Source organism: Narcine bancroftii, chromosome 3, assembly GCF_036971445.1.
Source record: "Narcine bancroftii isolate sNarBan1 chromosome 3, sNarBan1.hap1, whole genome shotgun sequence".
Lineage (NCBI taxonomy): Eukaryota > Metazoa > Chordata > Chondrichthyes > Torpediniformes > Narcinidae > Narcine > Narcine bancroftii.
In genome coordinates this window covers 96,060,748-96,084,967 of record NC_091471.1, presented here as the reverse complement: position 1 = coordinate 96,084,967, position 24,220 = coordinate 96,060,748, and the positions used below count along the sequence as shown (strand labels likewise).

General features: G+C 41.9%; 1 protein-coding gene and 1 long non-coding RNA gene across 13 annotated transcripts in view; one reads left to right on the top strand and one right to left on the bottom strand.

Moving 5' to 3' along the window:
* The window catches only part of tusc3 (tumor suppressor candidate 3), a 548,930-nt gene that overhangs the window by 408,540 nt on the left and 116,170 nt on the right, over positions 1-24,220 (top strand). The gene's annotated exons all lie outside the window — the stretch shown is intronic.
* On the bottom strand, positions 1,800-18,905 carry LOC138757378 (uncharacterized). The gene is made up of 3 exons (XR_011353551.1): positions 18,857-18,905; positions 2,818-2,885; positions 1,800-1,872 (listed from the first exon to the last, which is right to left on the bottom strand). It is a non-coding gene; the product is annotated as an uncharacterized lncRNA (long non-coding RNA).

The window sequence follows — 24,220 nt, the reverse complement described above, 5'->3', positions numbered from 1 at the left end:
TTTGGACAGGTACATGGATAGGTCAGTCGGACTAGGCCAAAAAAAAGTTTGGCACTGACTGGAAGGGCCGAAGGGGCCTGTTTCTGTGCTATAGTGTACTATGATTCTGACAAATATCTCCATGCTGGTTTGAAAATACCAAAAACAGTTACATTTACAGTAATGATTTCTCATGTATTCTAGGAATTTTTTCCCCCCATTTAGAATCTTTAACATCATGAGTGAGAACTTGCTGGAAAGTGCTGAAATTTGCTGGAACTTGCTGTAAGGTACTGGAATATCCATGCTGAACCATGGGGAAGCTTCGAATCTCTGGCCTGCACTAGCTGGCTAACAATTTCCTTCCTGCAGTCCATTATGTACATCTGCATGAAACGCAGCTACAAGAGTACAAGCAGACCAAAGTTTAAAGCATTTCTGCAGGGAAATCTGCTCACTGAACCTGTGACGCACAAGACCTGGTGTTGCAGTGACTCCATTCATTTGAATGGAGAATTATAGCTAAGAGGAAGAAATACAAGGTAATTTACCTTTTTTTTAAATATACTTTTTTAATGCTTTAAAATATTTGTGTTTTTGAAAACCAAAATCTTTAATTGTTTATTGTTAATAGTGTTTGCTTCTGGATATCAGAGATATTCAGAAGTATTCAAACTCTTTTACAGTGATTTATTTCTTCATTTTTTTTTAATGGCCAGAATTTATGTTGACACTATTTTATGCAAGGCCATGCAGAGAGCCATTTTATTTCAAAATTGCACTTAGCAGCGTTACTGGGGCGTCTGCGAAATGTTAGCCTGAACTCATTACATCATTAGGAGGATCTCTGCTGCAAATCTTTTCTGGGTCACAGTGACTTGGTTCCAATATTAAATCTGTTATGTTTCTGTATTCCCTGTACCCTACAACTTCTAAATGTGAAAATAGCGATGGGTCTTGACACTTTATATGATGAGATTACATTTTAAGTGACTTAAAAGTTAATAGCAGAAATCTATGCATTTATCCTACTTATCTCAGGAACTGTATTTAGTCTCCACTCCAAAGGTGCATTTTGCGAACCAAATGCAAAACATTGTCTTGAAAGAAGTGTATAAATTATTTCATTATTTTTGTAAATCAAGTAGTTGCTATCATCTTCACATGGTTCATCTCTGATTCTACCCTTCTTTTTATATATCTCGGTTTTGATCTCATGGAAAAGGTTAACAAACATATGTTAAAACCCTGCAGACTGACACAACTTCCTCCCACCTTGCTTTCTAAAAGGACACTATTATATTATCTCAGGATTTCCATCTGTCACATTTGAGCCTATATTTCACAGAATTATCTTTGTTCTTCATGCATCACAGCTTCCCTTCTACTATAGTTGGCAGAGGCCTTGAGTGCATTTTGACTATTTCATGCACTTCTGTTGTCATCTCCTTCTCCTCTTGGACAGAACAAGGATGGATAGGAAATTAAGAAAATCAATAAACTGTAGCTGCTGGAAATCTGAAATAAAAGAAGAAAATGCTGGCAACACTTAGAAGATCAGGCAGCATCTATGGAAAGAGAAGCAGCTTGATGTTGAACATTTAGATCTCCCAACATTTAACCATATAACAATTTACAGTACGGAAACAGGCCATATCAGCCCTTCTAGTCCGCAATTTCAAGACCTGTGATAGGTGAGCTCACTGATTAATTACAATGAATCGATCAATGGATCTGCCCTACAGCTCAGAATCATCACCCAAACTACTCGCCCACACAGAATTGGTCTGAATGCAGATGGCTTATGGAGATGAACTCACCTTGACATGTGATGCCTTGGCAATGAATAGGTTTTTAGGTGTGCTGTGCTGATGTCCTGTTCATTAAGTACCCCTTTGATAGGAGGCAAAAATGTAGGGAAAGCTGAATCTCTTGTCAAATCCTGTGAGACTTTGAGAGATATTTTAAATGTTTTTGATATTCAGGAATATTCAGAAACTAAATAGATCACATTCTTTACTTCAAGAATATTGAATTAAAAATATAGTACTTTTAGGGGATGCTAAAGTCATTAAATGTGCGATAGAGTATATTGAAACCGATGGAAATATACAGTATCCGTGCAAAGTAACTACAACTTCACTCTTGTTACTGATCACAGAATTTCATGCTATGTAGTGGAGTTTTATCCAGTCACTCTCCTCTTTTTATATTTTGTGTAGTTGGTATTCAGACTCAATAACTTTTTTTTATTTTTGTGGGATATTATTAGAATCCCTGCTATAATACTGTGATTATATTGTGTGATACTGTATTCTTGGTAATTCAATTGTATTGCAGTTGTATTATGCCTCCTCCATTTAACATAAGACAAGCCAAAAACAATGTTTCTGCTTAGTCAACCACAAATATTTCCCATTTGAGATCCACGAAGAACTGGCAATTTTAAAAAATAATATTTCACTGATATTCTCAAATTGTTCAGACTTTTCTCTCAAAAGATTATGATACGAAATGCATCATTGAATAGTAATTTACCACAATCTATTATATCTATTATATGGCGAGCTCTCCATTGGCCACCGAGACAGAGGTGCACCAAAGAAGAGGTACAAGGACTGCTTCAAGAAATCTCTTGGAGCCTGCCACAGTGACCACCGCCATTGGGCTGATATCGCCTCCAACTGTGCATCTTGGCGCCTCACAGTTCAGTGGGCAGCAACCTCCTTTGAAGAAGACCGCAGAGCCCACCTCACTGACAAAAGACAAAGGAGGAAAAACCCAACACCCAACCCCAACCAACCAATTTTCCCTTGCAACCGCTGCAACCGTGCCTACCTGTCCCGCTTCGGAATTGTCAGTCACCAACGAACCTGCAGCAGTCGTGGACATACCCCTCCATAAATCTTCGTCCATGAAGAAGCCAAAGAAGAAAGAAAAGAAAGAAATTGTATCTCCATTCTCATTAAGGAATTTAGTTTTAAATGCACACAAAATGATAAGTAATTTAGGAAAATGTTTATTTGTTGAAAGCATATTTCTGTATTATATGTTAAATATGAAGGCTAGTTTTGAAATTTTGGGCATCATGAAAAGTTTGTATCCCAAGGACAGTCCTATTAAATTGTTAAAGATCATGTTCAATGGTGCATTTTCAAACATGGATTTAATGTGTATCTGAATAGTTTTACAAATTAAGATTTAGTATATAAAAGAAAATATTGCTGAGGATACAATAAAATAGCAGTGAAACACTGTATCATATAATGCACCTTCAGTCCAACAGATTTTTATGTGACATCAAAAAACAAACCTGTCGATTCCCTCATTCTCTTAAAGACTTTTCCTCAACATTCCATCAAAGTACCATTTAGTGCTGAAAATACAGCTTTAGGTTTCTTTGTAGTTATCCTTGGATTTATTACTTCCAGCAGGAGGGGTAAATTAACAGTGGAATCATTGGATTTCCCATTTCAACAAAATTGCTCCAGGCTTTATGGTCAGTGACCAGCCTCTGACATCTGGAGATAAAATCCAATTTAATTCACATAATTCCCCACCCCCTGTAGGAGATAAGTTGTATCTAAAAATTTCCCTGCTTTGTCATTAATAGGAAAATGGAGAAACTGGTTAACATGGCACACTCTGGTTGAGTAGGTTTTCCATTATAAGTGGTCGAGAAATGCTTTAACTTTGTACACCCTTGCTGGATTCCATGACAAGTTCATTGTCAGAACACAACTCTGAAAATTATTGTGAACACCTGCAGACATTTCCCTGATTAATTAATACAAATATTCAGACAAGTGTCACTTCTCTAGTACTCTGGAAATCTTGATGGTTCTATCAGTTAAGCAGGGAACCATCAGCAGTTACATTAGTAATGATTGATAATAATCTCCAATAAATAAGCCTGAAGGTTTCATTATGGCATCTGTCACTCTTGTCAGCAATGAGTTGTTCTCATCGCCATGGTTGCTGCTGTCCATGGTCGTAATTTGTTTTCTTCCAAGATTTAAGATCAGGACCTTAATAATAATGAGTTTATTGTCATATACATTGTACAATACACATATGCACTGAAATTTTCACATGCTGCAGCCAAACAAAAACTAGAGCAGTAAGCAAATTGAATAAATATGTAAGATCGATAGATAATAAATTTTCACATAAACCCATATGTATAAAAGTGACTTCTAAAAGTACAGGGTTCTTTTGCGCTGTTGGAGCAGTCGATGAATAGTGTACCAAGAGGAGATTCAAGAAAGTTATCTTCTGTTCAGTTAAAATGGTTACTATCGTACCAATGTGAAATGATCAAAGTTCAGATTGTCAGAGTAAAGACATTGTATATTGTCATATACAACCCGAGTCTCAACGTAGACAAGACGGAGGATATGATTTTGGACTTCAGGAGGACTATGAAGGACTACACATTAATAACTCAGTAGCAGAGAGCACCAATTTCATCAGAGTCCACTCAACAAGTGATCTATCCACGATGCACAACATCTCCTTTCTTGTCAGGAAAGCACAACAGTGACGCTACTTCTTGAGAACTGAAGTGGGCAAGGCTACAAGCCACTCTCATGAAAACTTTCTACATGAGCTCTTTTGAGAGCATCCTTGTGGCTGCATCAGTGTGGTATGGTTGCTGTAGACAATTGGATTGGAGGTCAGTCCACGGGAAGATAACAGTGGCGATGGGTCTCCCTCCCCATCGACATGATGACATGATCTACCAGGATCTTTGACTGAAGAGAACATGTGAAATCATTCAAGAGCCCTAACACCCAGCAAACAGCATCTTTGAGAGAGGGAGAGAGAGAGAGATCTATATAGTATTCACACTAAGCATGCAGTGAGTGAAAGAACCATGCAGAGTTCAAAGTGAGTTGAACCAAATGAATTTAATGGAGCCATCACACACGTTTAAATCCCTCAGAACCCAATGACACTTGCGACTCCTGGGATCTTTATGACATCAGCCACTAGGCTGTGGGTTTACCCTGCACCCGGAGCTCTCACAGTCAGATCTGCTGTGAACTGGCCCACGACTCTGTGAGCTGGTTCACCTGTTGCGTGGACAAGCCTCCACATGACCCTTCCTACCTCCAGAACTGGCATTAGGAGGTGTAAAGTCCACAGCCAACTCCTCTTCAGTCTATTTGGGTGATGACCTCATCGGCATGGAGGTGACCTCATGGCCACTCATGTCAAAGATGCACGGTTCCATTCTATCACACCACCTTGGAAAGGTCCTCATACAGCCACTGGAGTGGAGTCCAGTACATGCCCCTGTGGATGAAGACATATTTGTAGTTCCGGAGGTCCTTGGGGGTCAAAGGAAGGTGTCAGGCCATGACATGAGGTTGAAACAGGAGCTAGTGTTCCTACCTTCTCTTGGAGTCTTGTGAGCACTGCCGCGGGTGTCTCCTCTGTGACACGGGCTGCAGGCACAAACTTGCTTGAAGCCATTAGTGGGGCGCTGTATGCCAACTCTGCCGAAGAAATGGCCAAGTTTCTTTTAGGAGCCTTGCGAATGCCAAGAAGCACTCATGGGAGCTCGTCTACCCAATCCAATCCAGGCCTCGGAGGCAAACATTCATGGCCAATTTCAGGTGCTGGTGGAACCGCTCTACCAGGCTATTGGACAGCAGATGGTAGGCCGTGGAGTGGTGTAGCTGGGTCCCAAGTAGCTGTGCCGACCATAGGCTGGTCATGAACTGTGACCCCACCCTCCCCTCCACACCCCGCCCCACGCCAAAACATGCAATGAGGGCTCTGGCGTAGGATTCCATGGACGTGTCAGTGAGTTGTACGGGTTTTGGCCACCTGGTGAACCTGTCGACCATGGTGAACAGGTACCTTGTCCCCGGGAGACCAACATGGGCCGATGATGTCCAAATGGACATGCTCAAAGCTGCTGTGTGTCGGCTGAAAAGGTTGAAGGGGGGGCTGGGATCACATGCCTTTGGATTTTGGATAACTGCCAGTGTATGCATGTCCTAGCCCAATGTCCAACTGCTTGTGTAGGCCATGCCAAGCAAATCTATCTGCCACCAGTTGCATGGTTGCCCGAATGGACGGGTGGGCTAAACCATGTAGTGCATCGAAAACACAACGCCTCCAAGCGCCTGGAACAATAACTGGTGTTGGCCGCTGGACATGTCACAGAGGACCTTGCTGCCTGTTGGGTCGATGGGGATGACTTCAAGTTTCAGGCCCGAGACTGGATTGCAGTAGACTGGCATTTCTTCGTCCAGCTGTTGTGTCTCACCAAACAACTCATAGTCCAACACTAGGGATCGGGAATGCACCAAGTGGATGGAGGTGCGAGACATTGTTTTTCCCAGAGATATGTTTGATGGTGCTGGTACACTCCCAGATGTATGACAGGTGGCATTGCTGTGTGCCAACCATGGATCCGACATCTTGGCGAATGCAAAGGTGAGGGTTTTGAGGTCTGTGAAGCCTGTGAACTCCTGCCCCTCAAAGAAATACCAAAAGTTCAGAATGATAAGGTAGAAGGCTAGCAGCTCCCTGTCGAAGGCACTGTATTTCAGCTACAAGGGTGGGGAGTGGAGGGTAGGGAGAGTCAGAGGCGCTGGCTGAAGAACACGATTGATTTCCACTGACCATCAATTGGTTGTTCTAAAATGCCGCCAACTGTCCAGTTGGAAGTGTCAACTATGAAAGGTGTGGGCACATCCACACACAGGTATACCAGGAGGGTGGCATTTGCAAGGGTTTCCTTGGCCTGCTTGAAAGCCGCTGCTTACTCTGTATCCCAGGTGATTTCCTTGGCATTGCTGGTAGGAATTTGTCATAAAAGTTGATCATGCCCACAAACTCCTGTAGGTCTTGATTGTATTGGGCCTGGCAACTGGTGTATGGCTTCGACTTTCATCTGCAAGGAAACCACTCTATGCCAGTCGATGAGGTGCCCAAGGAAATCAATGGCCGACAGCCCAAACTGGGACTTCGTAGGGTTGATGGCCAGGCTGTATTCACTCAGATGGCGACAGAGTTGATTCAGGTGCATCAAATACTCTTGATGAGAGCATCTGGCGATCAAGATATTATCTAAGTAAATGAAGATTAAATCAAAACCCTGCCCCACTGTCCATGTGCTGCTTGAATGTCTGTGCCGCGTTCTTGAGTCCGAAAGGCATCTGAAGAAACTCAAATAGACTGAACGGGGTGATGAAGGCCATCTTGGGACATCGCTGGTGTAAACAGGAATCTGTCCTTGGAGAAGATGCGTGCTGTAATTATTATAATATTTTGGGAGAATTTGGTAATACTTGGGGAGAATAGGTTACATACATACACACATTTTGAAACAGATCTTATTTGAAAGACTAAAGAAATACTGAAGATCTCTGGAGAATGTCGGCACCTTTAATTGAACTGACATCATAAGATGTTTGGAACTGGAGCCAGGATGACTATAAGAATCCTTCTGCAATGTGCTCACAAAAAGGTCACTTCTGGGTTTTGTTTATCTCATAACAACAGATGGGAGCAGAAGAAAGAACTCCTGTTGTTTGCTGAAGAAGGTGGGGAGTTTTGCAAGTTAGTCACATGGGCTTTCTGAAAGCCAGTTGGAGAGAGAGGGAGGGAGAGAAGAGAAGCTCTCTCTCAGCCAGTGTGTGTGTGAGAGACACTGAACAGTGCAATCCAGGAAGAACTGATGAAAAGTTCCAAAAGCTGTGGATGGCTGGAAGTGCTATCTGTCTAATGTTTCTCTTGGAATAAGGGAAACAGAAGGAACTCTGTCGTAACCTGAAAGAAAGAGGCTACCATCTGGAAAACCCCGATGTGGCAAGTTTCATCAGCGAGACCTTGAGGTGATTAGTGGTGGTGCCTCAGTTGTGGAAATCCTGGAACAACAAATCTCTCTGCAAACCCTACAAGAAACCTTCCTGAGTGGTAAACATTTACCTTTCAAGCACCAAAGCCTGATGAACTTTATACATGTTGAATTCTGCGCACAGTGTAAGAGTTGCCTACATCCAGAGAACTTGGAAGAAGGAGAAGTGAGATTGAACTGTGAATCAAAGAACTTTTCTTGAATTTACACACGCATTGCATACACGTGAGCTTAGAATTAGAAGGGGGTTAATTTGGGTTAGTATAGAGAATAGTTTAGTATAAGTATAGAGATAAGTTAAAGTTTGATTCTATTTTCATGTTTAAAGTTGATTAAAAATAACTTGTTTCGAAACCCACTTGTCTTGGTGAATGTCAATTCACCTGGGGACAAGATACCTGTTCACCATGGTCGACAGGTTCACCAGATGGCCAAAACCCATACCACTCACTGACACGTCCATGGAATCCTACACCAGAGCCCTCATTGCATGCTGGGTTGCATGTTTTGGCGTGGGGGGGGGGCGTGGAGGGGAGGGTGGGGTCACAGTTCATGACCAGCCTATGGTCGGCACAACTACTTGGGACCCAGCTACACCACTCCACGGCCTACCATCCGCTGTCCAATAGTCTGGTAGAGTGTTTCCACCAGCACCTGAAATTGAGGATTTTGGGGTCCTTTGGGCTCATACAGGGTCCCTTGCAAATTGGCTGTAAAGTCCTGAGTATGGGTACTGGGTGAGCCATGGTGGCATCATTGAGTCTTCTGTAGTCACTGCAAGGCCTCCATCCTCCAGCTAACGTGGGCATCATATGCAGCGGAGATCCCCATCTCCTCCATTTCCTGAACTCCTCCTTGGTGAGGTGGAGTTTGTTGGGCTGGAGCCAGGACATGTAGCAGCGATCCTTGAGTGGGAATGTGGTGCTGTACACTCTCTTTAGGGGTGTCGGTGGAGAACTGTGGTGTAATAATGGTTGGGAATTCCACTGGTACTCTGGCAAATTTGTTGCCTGACAAAGTCATAGGGTCTAGATCCAATTTTGTCACTGAAATCGTCATTAACGATGAGGAGGTGGATTTGTTCTGGCATCTGCTCGAGAAAGACTTGTTTGAACTGTAAACATGGCTTGTGGCCATCTGCTAGTGCCAGCATCTCATTCATTAAGGCTAATGGCACATGGTTACCTAGGCTGTCCATGTGGAGCCATCATGCTGTGCGCTCATGGTGGGAAAGACCAGAAGTATGGATCAGTAGTGCCTTGGTTATTTCATACCTTTCCACAACTATTGGCTGGTGTAGGAAATTGATGATTCTGCCTGCTGTTTCCTGGTCGAGTGAACCGATCACATAGTACTTTGTGGAATCCGAGAAGATTTACCTGACCTGGAATTGGACTTCAGCCTGTTCAAGCCAGACCAGCAATAATCAAGGATCCACACATTATTCTCAGTGCTGCCATCAGGAAAGAGATGCCACAAGACTTGCACTACTATGTTCAGGAACAGCTGCTACCCCTCCACGATCAAACTCCTCAACAACAAACTCAATCAGGGACTTATTTAGGAACTCTTATTTGTGCACTTCATTGATTTTCTTTTTGTATTCTATTATTATTGGCTATTATTGAGTATGTAACCTCCAGCTGACCAGGTGATGACAGCATTCTAATACCTTATCATACTTCTCACTTTCCAGTTCTCCTTCATCCCACAAACTTAACTATTCATGCGATGTGCATTATGCACCTCTTCCCTCTTCCATAACCCTCCATTCATTACATTCTTACCCTCATGTCTTTCTATATAACAGAAGCAAGATGCCTTCTGATCCTAAATATGAAGTGTTCCTACATGGTGACAATAGGTGGAACTGTGCAGATCTGAACTGTTCTTAAGGTTAGATGACAATATCTCTGATTGCCCAACCTTCAGCTCAGTGGCAAAGGCTTAATCAAGTAAGTGAACTCTTCTAGTCCCACCTACATGCTCCCTGTCCATAACCCGCCAATCCCCTCACATCCATGCACTCATCCAACCTCCTCTTAAATTACAAAATTGACCCTGCTGCAACCACCTCTTCTGGAAGGTCATTCCACTCAATCACCACTCTCTGAGTGAAAAAACTTCCTCTCTTGTTACTTCTAAACTTTTGCCGCCTAACCCTTAACTTGACTCTCATTCCAATCTCACTTATCCTCAAGGGGAAGAGCCTATTCACATCTACTCTGTCTATCCCCCTCATAATTTAAATGCCTCTATCAAATCTGCCCTCATACTTCTATGCTCCAATGAATAAAGACCCAGTCTACTCAATCTTTCTTTGTATTCTAGAGACTGCAATCCAGGCAACATTTTAGTAAATCTTATTTACATCCTCTCTACCCTATTGATATCCTTCCTATAATTTGAGGAACAGAACTGCACACAATATTCCAAATTTGGCATCACTAATGCCTTGAACATTCAACATCACCTCCCAGCTCCTATATTTTATGCTTTGATTTATAAAGGCCAGCATACCAAAAGCCTTCTTCACCACCCTATCAACATGAGAATCTACTTTCAAAGAAAGATAAACCATTATTCCAAGATCCCTCTGTCCTTCTGCATTCCTCAATACCCTCCCCTTTACTGTATGTCCTGTTTTGATTATTCTTCCCAAAATGAAGCACTTCACACTTCTCTACGTTAAACTCCATCTGCCATCTTTCAGCCCACTCTTCTCAGCAGTCCAAATCCTTCTGCAGTCCCTGAAAACCATCTTCACTATCCACAACTCCCTCTATTTTTGTATTGTCTGCATATTTACTAAACAAATTTACCACTCCATCATCCAAATCATTAACGTAAATGACAAACAACAAGGCACCCAACACCAATCCCTGAGGCACACCACTTGTCACTGGCCTCCATCCTGACAGACAATTATCCACCATGACTCTCTGGCACCCATCTTCTAGCCACCATTGAACCCATCTGACTATCTCAACATTAATCTATACCACCTGAACCTTCCTCACCAACCTTCCATTTGGAACCTTATCAATGGCCTTACTGAAATCCATATAGACGACATCTACTGTTCTACCCTCATCAACCTTCCTAATCACTTCCACAAAAATTTCAACAAGATTTGTCAAACATCACCTTCCTCTCACAAAGCCATGTTGGGTGTACCTGATCAGTCCCTGCCCCTCTAGATACTTATACATATTATCTCTAAGAATACTTTCCATTAGTTTACCAACCACTGTCATCAAACTTACTGGCCGATAATTGCTGGGCCTATACCTGGAGCCCTTTTCAAACAGAGGAACCACGTTTGCAACACACCAATCCTGCAGCACCACTCCTCCCTCTAGTGACCGTTGAAAAATCACTTTCCTTCCTGACTTCCCTCAAGATCCAGGGGAAAATCCCATCAGGACCTGGAGACTAATTTTAACATTTTAAAAGATTTACTAGTTTCACTAGGCCATTAACCTAATTGATGCATATTTTTATTTAAATAATATTTAAATGCCCCTGGCTATCAGTGACATAAAATAAATTTTAGCAATTCTGCATCCAACATTAATTTCAGCCCAGAAATATAGGTAGCAAGTATGGGCATCAGCCCTGATCCAGTATGATCCAGCATCCTGTCATTTTTACTTGAAATTTTCAAGCAGTCTGCACAATTAGCTGCAATGCCATTAAAACCACTATGAAACATATCATCTCTCTTTTAAGATGTGAGTTTCCTGGAAAATCCAACAGAGATAAATTTAACTTTGTTAGTAAATGTGCATACTCATGCCCTGTTTTCAGTTGTAGAAATTAATTTTCAATGACTTAATATATTGTACATTTAACCCTGCTGAATTTATCAGTACAGGTGATTCCATTCTTTACAGTCACAATTTAAGAGCAGGCTATGCAGTAATAATGGCTGATGAAATGATTTGCTATCTTGATTACATTTTCTTCTGAATCCCACCAAGTTCATGGTTCAAATTATATAATTAAATATTCCACATATGAGCATTTAATTTTAATAAATGACCAACTGAAAATTATTTCACAGTGCAAGTCAAATTAAGATTTACAAAATGTAGTCAATTTGCCAGCCTCTGCTTTCATATCCAAGGTTTTGCATAGTTCCATCTGTACCTCAGTAAATGCAAAGCAGCAATAATAATGTGTACTTTAATAGGATTTGTTTGTTTTTCTGAAAGAATGTACGAGTTAAATCTTACACCTCAAAATAAATCAAAAAGGCAATGCTGGAGAAACTCAGCAAGTTAAACAGTATATTTTATGTAGCAAAGGTACATCACCAACATTACGGTCTTGAGGCCTTCTTCAAAGTACGAGAAAATGCCAGCAAGCATCATAAAGCAACTGTTTGACCTGTTGAGTTTCTCCAGCATTGTGTGCTTTTTTACTTCAACCACAGTGTTTACAGAATTTTCTGATTTACTTCAAAGTAAATCAATTGCTTTTTACAGCAAGTGCAACTTTGAAGATATTTTGAATGCAGTATTTATAGGAAGCAGGGATTTGCTTTTGATGTGTCAGACTTGGTTGAATGAGAAGACTTTTCCTCCAAAAAAATGCTTGAACAAAGCTCCACTCCACCCTTGAGAACAAAACTTATCTGTCATGATAGGACTGTAAAGCATCTTGAATTTATCTCTCTTCAGTTGACTTTAAAGTTGTTTGAGTTTCCTTGCAGTAATAATTCTGAACAATCTACTGACTTTTTGTCATAAGCTGCTGCTTCTCACTATTCATGCAAATACTGACTTATATCAATGTCCCTAAATATAAGGGTTCCATAAAACAAGTATTTAATTTAACCAAAATTATGAATGGTTACTCAAGATTATGTAGATTTTAGAATATATTTATTAGTTCAAATAATGTTAAATTTTGATCAAAAGTATGGAATAGCATAATGAAATATATATTCTGTGGCGGCGCACATCCTCATGGCAAACCGGCCCCGCTGTATCGCCATGTGGCAGGGCAGCCATGGGGAAATAGCGTCCTCAGAGGTTTCTCTCTGACTCCAGTATCCCTTCCAGCGCACATTCTGGGCAGCGATTATGATGTCACAATGCACCAGGTGACTGAGCTCATGTTGCCCTTATAGGGGCATGCTGAATTTGAATTAAAACAGTCATTAACGACCCTCAACATGGTGGCTGTGTTTCTTCCACTGCTCACACCGCCACAGTGGTGACCCCGATGAGCCCAGACATTTTTCAGGACTCAAAACACCATGGATTCAGCAGAGGTTAACGTTGACTCCATCAAGTTTCCCCCCTTTTGGACCTACTGACCGAGAACGTGGTTCGGGCAGGCGGAAACACAATCTCAACTCCGCAACCTCTCCTCAGATGCCACAATGTTCTATCATGTCATGTGCGCTCTGGACCAAGATACGGCAGCGAGGGTGGACGACATCATCCACCACCTCCCGGCTACGGGCAAGTACACCGCCCTCAAAGACCTGCTGCTTGGAACTTTCGGGCTAACTCCCCAGCAATGGGCTTCCAGGCTCCTTCACCTAGATGGGCTTGGGGACCATAGTCCGTCGGCGCTGATGAACGAAATGCTGGTCCTGACGGAAGACCACGAGCCTTGTTTTCGCTTCCGCTAGATATTCCTGGAACAGATACCGGAGGACATCCAGCTGCTCCTCACAGATGAAGACCTCGAACCCGAGGAGAGCAGCGGCCCATGCAGATGCCCTCTGGTGCACGAAGAGGGAGAACGAGGCAGCCCTCAACCAGGTGGCATGACCAAGAGCCAGCTGACCGCAAGCCACTCCCAAGTCCAAGCCAGAAGAGGGCCAGTCGACCTGTTGTTTCTACCACAAGCGCTGGGGAGCACAAGATCGTAAATGCCACCAGCCTTGCGGGTTTCAGAGAAACGACCAGACCAGCTGGCATTGATGGCTGCAACGGCTGGCCACACAAACAGATGGACAGATTCCTGGTGGACACAGGGGCTGAGCTCAGTGTCCTTCCCCCCACCCCCCACAGCATTAGAGACTCGCACCCGATCTCGAGGTCCTACCCTGCAGGCAGCCAATGGCTCTACCATCAGGACCTACGGCACCCGCAGAGCATAGAACCAGATCAGGAAGGAGAAGTTCCACTGGAGGTTCGTCCTAGCCTCTGTGGGCACCGCGCCATTAGGGGCCAACTTCCTTAGATCTCACGGCCTACTGGTTGACATGAAGGGCAAAAGGCTGGTCAATGCCCAAACATTCCAGTCCAACCGACTGGACACAGCAGAAGCCTGCAGGCCCTACATCGCTACACAGGGCCCCCCGCTGCATGCTAGGCCCAGACAGCTGCCACCCAAGAAGCACCAGCAGGCAAAGGAGAAGTTCTCCAGGCTCCAAGAACTGGGAATTGTCCGGCACTCAGACAGCGCCTGGGCATCGCTGCTCCATATGGTCCCGAAATCATCCAGGGGCTTGAGACCGTGCTGGGACTACCGTCAGTTGAACAACACAACCACCCCCGACAGATACCCAGTTCCCCACATCCAGGACTTCTCCACCAACTCCATGGCGCATGGGTCTTCTCCGAAGTGGACCTCGTGCGGGTATATCATCAGATCCCAGTGCATCCAGACAATGTGGGTAAGACGGCAATTATCACCCCTTTCTGCTTCTTCGAGTTTCTGCATAAGCCCTTTGGACTAAAGAACATGGCCCAAATGTTCCAGCACCTCATGGACGCGGTTGGAAAAGACCTGGACTTTGTGTTCATTTACCTGGACGATATTCTCATTGGCAGTCACAACCGCAATGAACACAAAGCCCACTTCTGCACACTCTTTGCCCGGCTGGTGGACTTTAGCCTTACGGTCAACTCAGCCAAATGCCAGTTCGGCAAGGAGTCCCTCCATTTCCTGGGGCACACCATTTCGGCGGCAGGGCCCGCACCAGCGCCAGAGAAGCGAGTGGCTGTTCAACGATTCCCCAAACCCTCCACCCTGAAAAGCCTCTAAGAGGTCGCATAGATGGTGAACGTTTACCATCATTTGATCCCTGGAACTGCGCGCACCATTGTTTGCGCTCATGGTCACCAAAGAAAGGACATTATTGTGGTCAGAGGAGGTGGACAGGGCTTTCACCCCGCTGCTGGTGCACCTGTGGCTGGAGGCGCACACAGCGCTCTCCGTGGACGCCTCAACTACGGCAGTGGAGATGGAGGGTTCTGGAACAGTGGCTCGATGGACAATGGCACCCGCTGGTCTTTTTTAGCAAGCAGCTGCACCCGCCAGAGCTCAAATACAGCGCCTTCGACCTGGAACTCCTGGCACTGTGTTTGGCCATCCGCCATTTCCACTACTTCATCGAAGGCAGGCCATTCACAGCCTTCATGGAACACAAGCTCCTCACTCAAGCACTGGCGATGGCCAAGGATCCGTGGTCCACCAGACAGCAGTGACACCTCTTGTACATGTCTGAGTTCACGACCGACATCCGACTCAGGACCGGCAAGGACAATGTAGTGGCAGATGCGCATTCCCGTCCAGCCATCAACACTCTCACTCCCAGCCTGAATTCTGAGCAACTGGCTCAGGCACAGAGGAACGATGCGGAGACGCAAGCCTTGCGGACTGTCATCCCGAGCAGCCCAGACACATTGCTCTGCGACGTCTCAACAGGCATGCCATGCCCGGTGGTCCCGCCGCACTGAAAGGCGAAGGTCTTCAGTCTGATCCACGACCTCGCTCACACAACTGTGCGGATGATCATGGAGCGGTTTGTGTGGCACGGGCTGAAGAAGGAAGTGGTGGAACTGGTGGGGCAGCATTGGGGAAATGGCATCATCAGAGGTTTCTCTCTGACTCCAGCATCCCTTCCAGCGCGCACCCTGGGCAGCGATTATGATGTCACAATGCACCAGGTGACTGAGTTCATGCTGCCCTTAAAGGGGCGCGCTGAATTTGAATAAAAAACAATCATTAACGACCCTCAACGTGATCGCTGTGTTTCTTCCACAATTCAACAATTTTTTTAACTCATTTATTTTTAAGAATGTTATTGAAAGGAATACAGAAATATGTTAACTGTTTTATATCATTTTATTTTATGAAAAATAAAAAAAATTATAAAAGCAAATTAAGTTTTGGATTGAAAAAAAATCAAAATATCTTTCTCACTTCGTTATTGGTATTCTATTTCACAAATATTTAGATGTGTCAGGAAACAACAAAGACCAACATTGTAAGGAATTTGACACAAACTACAATAAAAACAACTTTGCTAGACAGTTTTTTTTTGTGAAATGAGAAGCATGGAATATTTGTCAACCAAGTTAAAATAATTGAAACTTAGCCATCCTCTTTACAAATCAGAAATGAACACATCAAGAAATATGGTGGACATAATTTTGCAATCTTTGAGTATTTCCTCATGAAAAAAAAGGTCCTACATATCATATTTTGAAAAGGATTCAGATTGAAACATTGTTAAGAGCTCAATTTTACCTTATTTACCCATGGGACCAAATAATTAGCTATTTGTTAGCCAGACCTAGTAAAAGCAGCCAGGACTCCTTTTGCAGTAAAATGGAAAACTGATGTAAAATGGAACTTGGCCCCCCTGACCAGAGCCTGGTTTAACTCAGTTCAGGTCAGATGCTCTGGATGTTTTGATAAAACATTCAGGTTCAGGTTAAGCTAATTAGCTGAGCATTATCACGTATATCTCCTTGGATCTTGATTACTGATTGCTATCTAAACCTCGAAACATTGGTAATCATTATATTTATGGCTATGGTTGAGGTAGGCCAGTTCAAATAAGACCATAAGGATACAATTCAACCATTTTGCCAATCAAGTCTCCTCTGCCATTGGTATCACGGCTGATTCATTTTTCTTCTCAACTCCATCTTCATTCCTTCTCCCCATAACCTTTGACACCCTTATTAAATCAAGAATCTATCAACTTTCCTTTAAATATACCCAACGACTTGGCCACAGAGCTGTATAGGACAACAAATTCCACAGATTCACCAGCCTCTGGCTGATGAAGCTTCTCCTTTTCTCTGTTCTAAACAAGCATCTTTTTTTATTCAGAGGCTGTGCCTTCTCGTCCTACACTCTCCCACCACTGGAATAATCTTCTCTGTGTCCAGTCTACGCAGCCCTTTCAATATTCAGTACATTTCAATGATATCGTCCACACCTCTTGTTGTAAACTCCAGTAAGTACAAGCCCAGAGCCTTTGAACTCTACTCACATGTTAATCCTTTCATTTACCATTGTTCTTGTAGCTTTACACAAATGTGTTGGAGAAACAAGGGCCCATCAGCCCTTGATGTTGTGCTGATCCAGATTATCCAGCATCCATAGGAAGTAAATATTAACCACATTTCGGGTCTGGATTTTTTCTCAGGAATCCTGACAAAAACCCTAATATAGCTTATAAACCCATCTACATAGTTCTAAGCCTATGTTCTTTTCAATGTACAAAAGCAGCAACATTTAAATCCTCAAGATGCTAACCATTCTATTAACTGTTCAACCTCTTGTCCATGGGGCTGATAAAAAAAATTACACATATTCCTCAATCATTTCACCACCAGAGCCATCATTCCACATCAACGAGCCATGATATGGATGCTTCTTGGATACTAGGACACCCTCATAATTATCTCCCTGTTGGGATTCAAAATCATTCAGCCAAGTTACTAACCTTTTAAGTTAAAAAAAAACTTGCACCAGGGATACCTCCATTAGTTACAATGCTGTCCATCAATATACATTAAGAATAAAAACAAGTGGCCAAACCCAGTTTAATATGGGTCCAAAAAGGCAAAGCAACATTGGCAAAAGTTCTTCACAAGACAATAGAGTTAGACAAAGGAGAAAGCAAGAGACAGCAGAGGGACATCAGTCTCACCTCACTGTTGGTGCTTCCAGATGTGCAAGGAGCAGGCATCAGGAAACAGAACAGCAGTGATATTCCACCTCAGTGTTCAGACCTCCAAACAAAAAGAGCAAGCAACAGGAAACTGAAGAACAGTGTCAAGCTCAAGTGTTTTATTTCCTAGGCAATGTCAGTAATTCTGCTAGTATCCTATATTTGTAATCCATGGAAATCACCTGTTTTTTCTGAGACAACAGTGGCACGGTTAGTGTAGCTGTTAGCACAATATTGTTACTGCACCAGCGATTGGGACTGGGATTTGAATCCCACAATAACTGCAAGAAGTTTGTACATTCTCCCTGTGTCACCTGGAGGCTCCAGTTTCCTCCCATTGTTCAAAACATAACAGGAGTGGTAGGTTAATTGGGTGGCACGGACTTGTGGGCCTGTTACCATGCTGTATGTCTAAATTTTTTTAAATCCATTTAAAATTACAATCCATCCAGAGATGCTATCTCCAGGAACACCAGGATTGCAGGAGCAATTATTGATGAGAAGATGGAATTGAGATTTGCTGACAAAATGGTCTTTAGTGAATGTTTCTTCCCCTCTATAGTCTCTGCTACTTGAAAATATTCATCTAAAATAATGGAAACTCTTTGGTATTCGAAAGCCTGATGGCAATATAGGTAATGAAAATTGACCCAGTAAAAATAAACATAACCATAAAAAAATAAAATTGAAAACTGAATTCCATAAAGTAAATGTTAGAGATGAGTCTGTGAGAGATCAAGTTGATTCTGAGGTGTATAGAGCTAATTTATAAATGGAGGCAGCTCACAGCAGCAGTATTTAATTTATCTGACTTCTATTAAAATGATATAAACTACTTTTAGTGTTCATGTGCCAGCTGTTCTGATTAATTCAATGCAAGTTCTATATTGAATTAAATTATCTCAAAAAAAACTATCACCTTAGGTATGCAGACCACAGCACCACCTCACAGTTTACCTTATGATGATCAAACATTACTTCATTAAATACCATCTGAAGTCTTGACCAATTTTCTTACTCATGACAAATGGGTAATAGCATCCTAGAGCCTGAGGGATTCTTACCTTGCCAATCATCTGAGAATTTCACATGACCTCATAACCTAACCTTTGATATGAACCATGCTTTTGGGTCATGAGCACTTAACTCTTTAACATGTCACTGCTTGCTAGGTCACAATACCGACTTTGTTGCATGACAACTGAGTATTCCAGTAGGACTATGATCACACACTCCCAGTGGCTTCAGATGGAACTTCTCAGTCCCTTATGGCTGTCTCCTGCAGAAGAAAAAGTCAATTTCAAATGTTTCTTGACTATTTTATGTTTAGATATTAGTCATCACAAATGGGTTTTTAAAAAGGTAATGAATAACTAAAAATGTACATGTTATTCTCGAAGACATTAGGCATCTCTATTCAAAGATGCCCTCATCAGACTATAATTCCTCATTTAAATATACAGTATTCTACAACTCTATGAGGAGAGGTTTTAAATTTGCTCCATTAGTCCATTTTTTTAAAAAAAATACACAGAATGGAGAAAATTAGAAGAAAAAACAGGTGTGGGAATAGACTTTATTCAAAAAAATTAGAGTCATGATTTTCCATGATGTTTTTCCTGTATAACTTTAAGGTATTCTGGGATTATCCAAAAAGTGTGAGTTTGAAATTTCCATGATTTATTTTGATTGCTATTGTATTAAATTTTGTATCTATATTATTGTATATTGTATCTATATTATTTCATTTCTCAGAACTAATTTCCTCTCTACTTAGGATAATGCAACTAATAGGTTCCTCAAGGGTGCATTTCTTAATTTTCTTTTCCTGATGTATGTCCAAAGATGCCTATCAATGATTGTCCACAAGTCTTGATCTCAGTACCACAACCAACCCTAACTCACTATGATGTACAATAAACTTATAATAGATTATCTATAGGCTAACATAGAAGATACAAGTGTTAAAAATATTTGGATCTATTGATTTTGAGGTCCTCTATGAGCACCTGAGACTAGAATGTTGGCAGGGGAAGGGAAAGGTAATCAGTGAATGAACAGTATGGGCTAGGCCAATGAAGCATTCGACTGGTTCTTGGATCACAAAAATAACAGACAAAAAGTATCCACAGTCTTTTTTGTGTAAATTACGATTGTTCCTGAAAGTGCCTGTTGGTTCATCTGTTCAAAATATAGAAACTAGAGAGTGAATGAGGCGAGGTCTATCCTTTGGACTTTAAAATGACATTCTGGGTTCCATTCCAGTCACACATTCCCGATTTGCACATTAGAGGTGATACACAGGAATTCTAAGAAAACATACCCAAGTAGAGAAGGTGATACAGTTAGCTAGATTTTTTTTTTAAATCATCAGAATTATCAATGTTTCCAGGCATGATTGTAATTTGCAAGTAAAACATTATGTTTTTACCTCATTTGAAAGTAAACTCCTTACTTTCAGGAACTCTAACCCAAAAACTCTAAGGAGCTGGATTGCCATTTTATTGTTTGTAATTTTTGTATATTTCCTGATTTTCTTGCAATATGGAGATGCAGCTGAGTTAAACAAGTGGCTCAAGGATTCGTCTAGGAGAAGTGGCTTCCAATTCATGGGAAATTGGAACCACTATTGGGCAAGGAAGGAAATGTTCAAAGGGAACGGGTTCCATCTGAACCATGATTGGATTTGGATCCTGGCAAATTGCATAACTTGAACTGTGGACAGGGCTTTAAGCTAAACAGATTGGAGAAGGGTGGATAAAGTAAAAGAAGAGTGTGGATAAAATAAAGTCAAAGTTAAAAAAGAGTAAAGTAAGAGAAGAGTGGTTAAGTCAACTTCAAGAGGCAAAGATTACCAGATTTTAAAAGCACAAAACCAAAATGTATGCAACTACCTTTGAATAAAATCTGGAATGTGCATTTTAATTACATGTGAATTGTTTGATTACAAATTTAATAACAGAAAATGTATCTTTGTCCCCAACATTATGGAGGGCACTGTAGATAGGTAAAGTGAGTGGGCAAGGGACTGGCAGATGGAATACAAGATTGGTAAATGTGAGGTTATCGAGGTTATCAACTTTTGAAGTTTAAATGGAAGCTCAGATTACTATTTCAAATGGTAAGTGATTGAAATTTGCAGAAGGATTTGGAAGTGCTTGTGCATTAATTGCAAAAGACTGATTTGCAGGTGCAGTAGGATATCAAGAAGGCAAATGGAATGTGACCTTCATTTTAAAGGGATTGAATTTAGAGCATGGAGGTTTTGCTGCAACTGTACAAGATACTAGTGAGACTGCATCTGGAGTAATGAGTGCAGTTCTTGTTTCTTACTTGAAGAAGGATGTACTGCTTTACAGGTAGTGCAGGGGAGTTTCACCTGGTTGATTCCAGAGATGAGAGGGTTAGCCTATATGGACAGATGGTCATTTGGACTGTACTTGCTGGAATTTAGAAGAATGAGAGGGAACCTTATAGAAAAGTATAAAATTATGAAAGGCATAGATAAGATAGAGGTAGGTAAGATATTTCCATTGGTGGGAGATGCTATAACTAGGGGACATACCCTCAAGATTCAAGGTAGTAGATTTAGATCAGAGAATAGTGAATCTATTAAATTCATTGCTCGTAGAAGCAGTGGAGGGTTTCTTCAGAAAATATATTTAGGACAAGGGTGGATAGATTTTAACATAGGAGAGGATGAAGGAATTATGGGGAAAAGTCAGATAGAGATGAGCCTATCATCAGATCAGCTATTGAATGGCAGAGGAAACTCAATGGGCCAGATGGCATTCTCCTGCTCATATTCTAATTTTAATAAGTATTTCTGAATTCAAAGTAGTGTTAGAAGACAAATAAGAGCTTTCCATTTCAATATTAGGTTACATCATCTGCTAAATATGTGAAAAGACTGCCTCATAAAATGTTGCAAGATAGAATCAAGTAGCTTAAAACCATAAAACATTCCTTTAGAAGTATTACAATCCATAAAATCTATGATTTCATTAAATCATAAATGCCTTCTCCAGCTCTTCACATAGAACAAACTGGTTTCACTTTAATGATCTGAGTAAATATTTGATCAAAATGTTAATCCTTTCTGGTAAAAAAGAAACATAGAACATAACAGCACAGAATCTTCAGCCCACAATGTTGTGCCAACCTATATAAACCTAGCAAAAAAAAAACTTCCCTACCTCATAATCCTCTGTTTCTGAGTCTTTTAAATGTCTCCATTGTACCAACCTCCACCATCAGCCCAGGTAATATATTCCAGGCACCACTATTCTGTGTAAAAAAAACTTAACCCTGACATCTCCCCTAAACTTTCCTCCCCTCACATTGTACAGACATCCTCTGGTTTCAACAGAAATGCTGGAGAAACTCAGCAAGTCACACAGCAGTCTTTATGTAGCAAAAATAAAGATACATAACCAATGTTTCAGTCCTGAGAACTTCAAGGTAGGAACAAAAAGCAGGCAGATGCCTCAAAAATTATGGGGGGGGGGGGGGGGGGGAGAGAAGAGAGGAAGAAGGGACAGGAGAGAAGCACAGATCCACAGACAAGGGGTCATAGGTGGATTCAAGATTCAATTTGTCATAATAATAAAACTGTATCATATTACATGATTTTTTTTGCCTTTCTGCAAGGCAGACAGATTTGCCACCTTACAGTCTTATGATCAGAGAGAGAGAAGCATAAGGGAATTGGAGGGAGGGTGTACAAGAAAAGGCTGAGAAGTGATGGGGTAGGGGATAGGTTTCTGAATGGAGAGGGAAGGGGTTGAGAGGTGGACAATAGGAGACAGAGGGATGGGGAGGAGAGGGAGTCAGGGGAATAGCCTAGAAGAAACTAGAGAAACCAATGTTAAAGCCATCCAGTTGTATAGTCCCAGAGTATTAGGTTTTGCTCCTCCTATTTATTTAGCAGTGTAGGAGGTCATGGACAGACATGTGAGGTGTGGAATTGAAATGATTGGCCACTGTGAGATCCCCTCCATTGCTGCAGAGAGAGCAAACGTGCTCAGCAAAACATTCTCTCAGTCTACGACCAGTCTATCTCACGAAGAGAAGTCCACAATGGAAGCATTGGATGCAGTAGATTACCCTGCAAATTTATAAGTGAAGTGTTGCTTCACTTGGAAGTAGGGTTTGGGCCTCCTTTAAAATGGTGGTGAGCGAGGTCTGGAGCCTGCAGTCACAGCGGTAGATACTAAGGGAGTGATTTGTCAGAAGGGATGAGTGGAGTCACAGAGGGACAGGTCCCTGCAGAAGGCAGAGAGGGGAAAATACGTCTGATGGTGGGTTATGGAAATTGAGGAGGATATTATGTTGGATGCGGAGGCTGGTGGTTTGATAGAGGAATCCTGTCCTTGCACATCTAAGGGTAGAAGGGGCCGAAGCAATTGTGCAAAAGTTGGAGGATATGTGGGTAAGGGCTGAGTTAATGGGAAGCAACATTTATTTTTAAAAAAGAACATCTCAGATGATCTGGAATGGAAGACCTCATCCTGGGAACAGATGCAATGGAGGAATTGAGAGAAAGGAACTGAATCCTTACAGGGAATAGAGTATTTGAGTACAGGGAATAGGTGTATTTGAGGAGTTGGTGGGATTGTCAAAAATATTTGCAGAAAATTTCTCTCGTGAGATGGAGACAGAGAGATTGAGAAGGGGGAGAGTTTTGGCATAGGTGGACCAATTGCATTTAAGGTTGGGGTGAAAGTTAGCAGCAAAGTGATGGGTGCGTGAAGCAACATCAATGAGGCTGAGGAAGAAATGACGAACTTTGCTACTCTCACCATGGTAAAAAGGTGATGGCTGTCAACCCTATCTATGACTCTCATAATCTTGTAGACCTCTATTAAATAATCTCTCATCCTTCTTCATTCCAAACAAAAAATTTCCTAGCTCCATAAACCTTGCCTCATACAATATGTTTCCCAATCCAACATCCTGCTAAATCTCCTTTGCACCCTTTCCTTAGCTTCCACATCTTTCCTATAATGAGGCAACCTGAACTGAACACAATATGCAGAGTGTGGTCTAACCAGAGTTTTATAGAGCTCCAACATTATCTCTTGATGGTTGAATTCAATCCCCCAAGTAATGAAGCCCAGAATTCCAAAAGCCATCTTAACTACTAAATCAACTTGCACAGCAACCTTGAGAGATCTATGAATTTGGGCCTTAAGGTCCCTCTGTTCTTCCACACTGTTAAGAATCCTGCATTTAACTATGCACTCTGCCTTCAAGTTTGACCTTCCATAATGCATCATTTCACATTTATCCAGATTGAACTCCATCTGCCACTTTTCTACCCAATTCTGCATGATATATCCTGTTGTAACCTACAACAAACTTCTATACTATTCACACACCTCCAACCTTCATGCCATCTGAAAATTTACTGACCCATCCCTCTACTT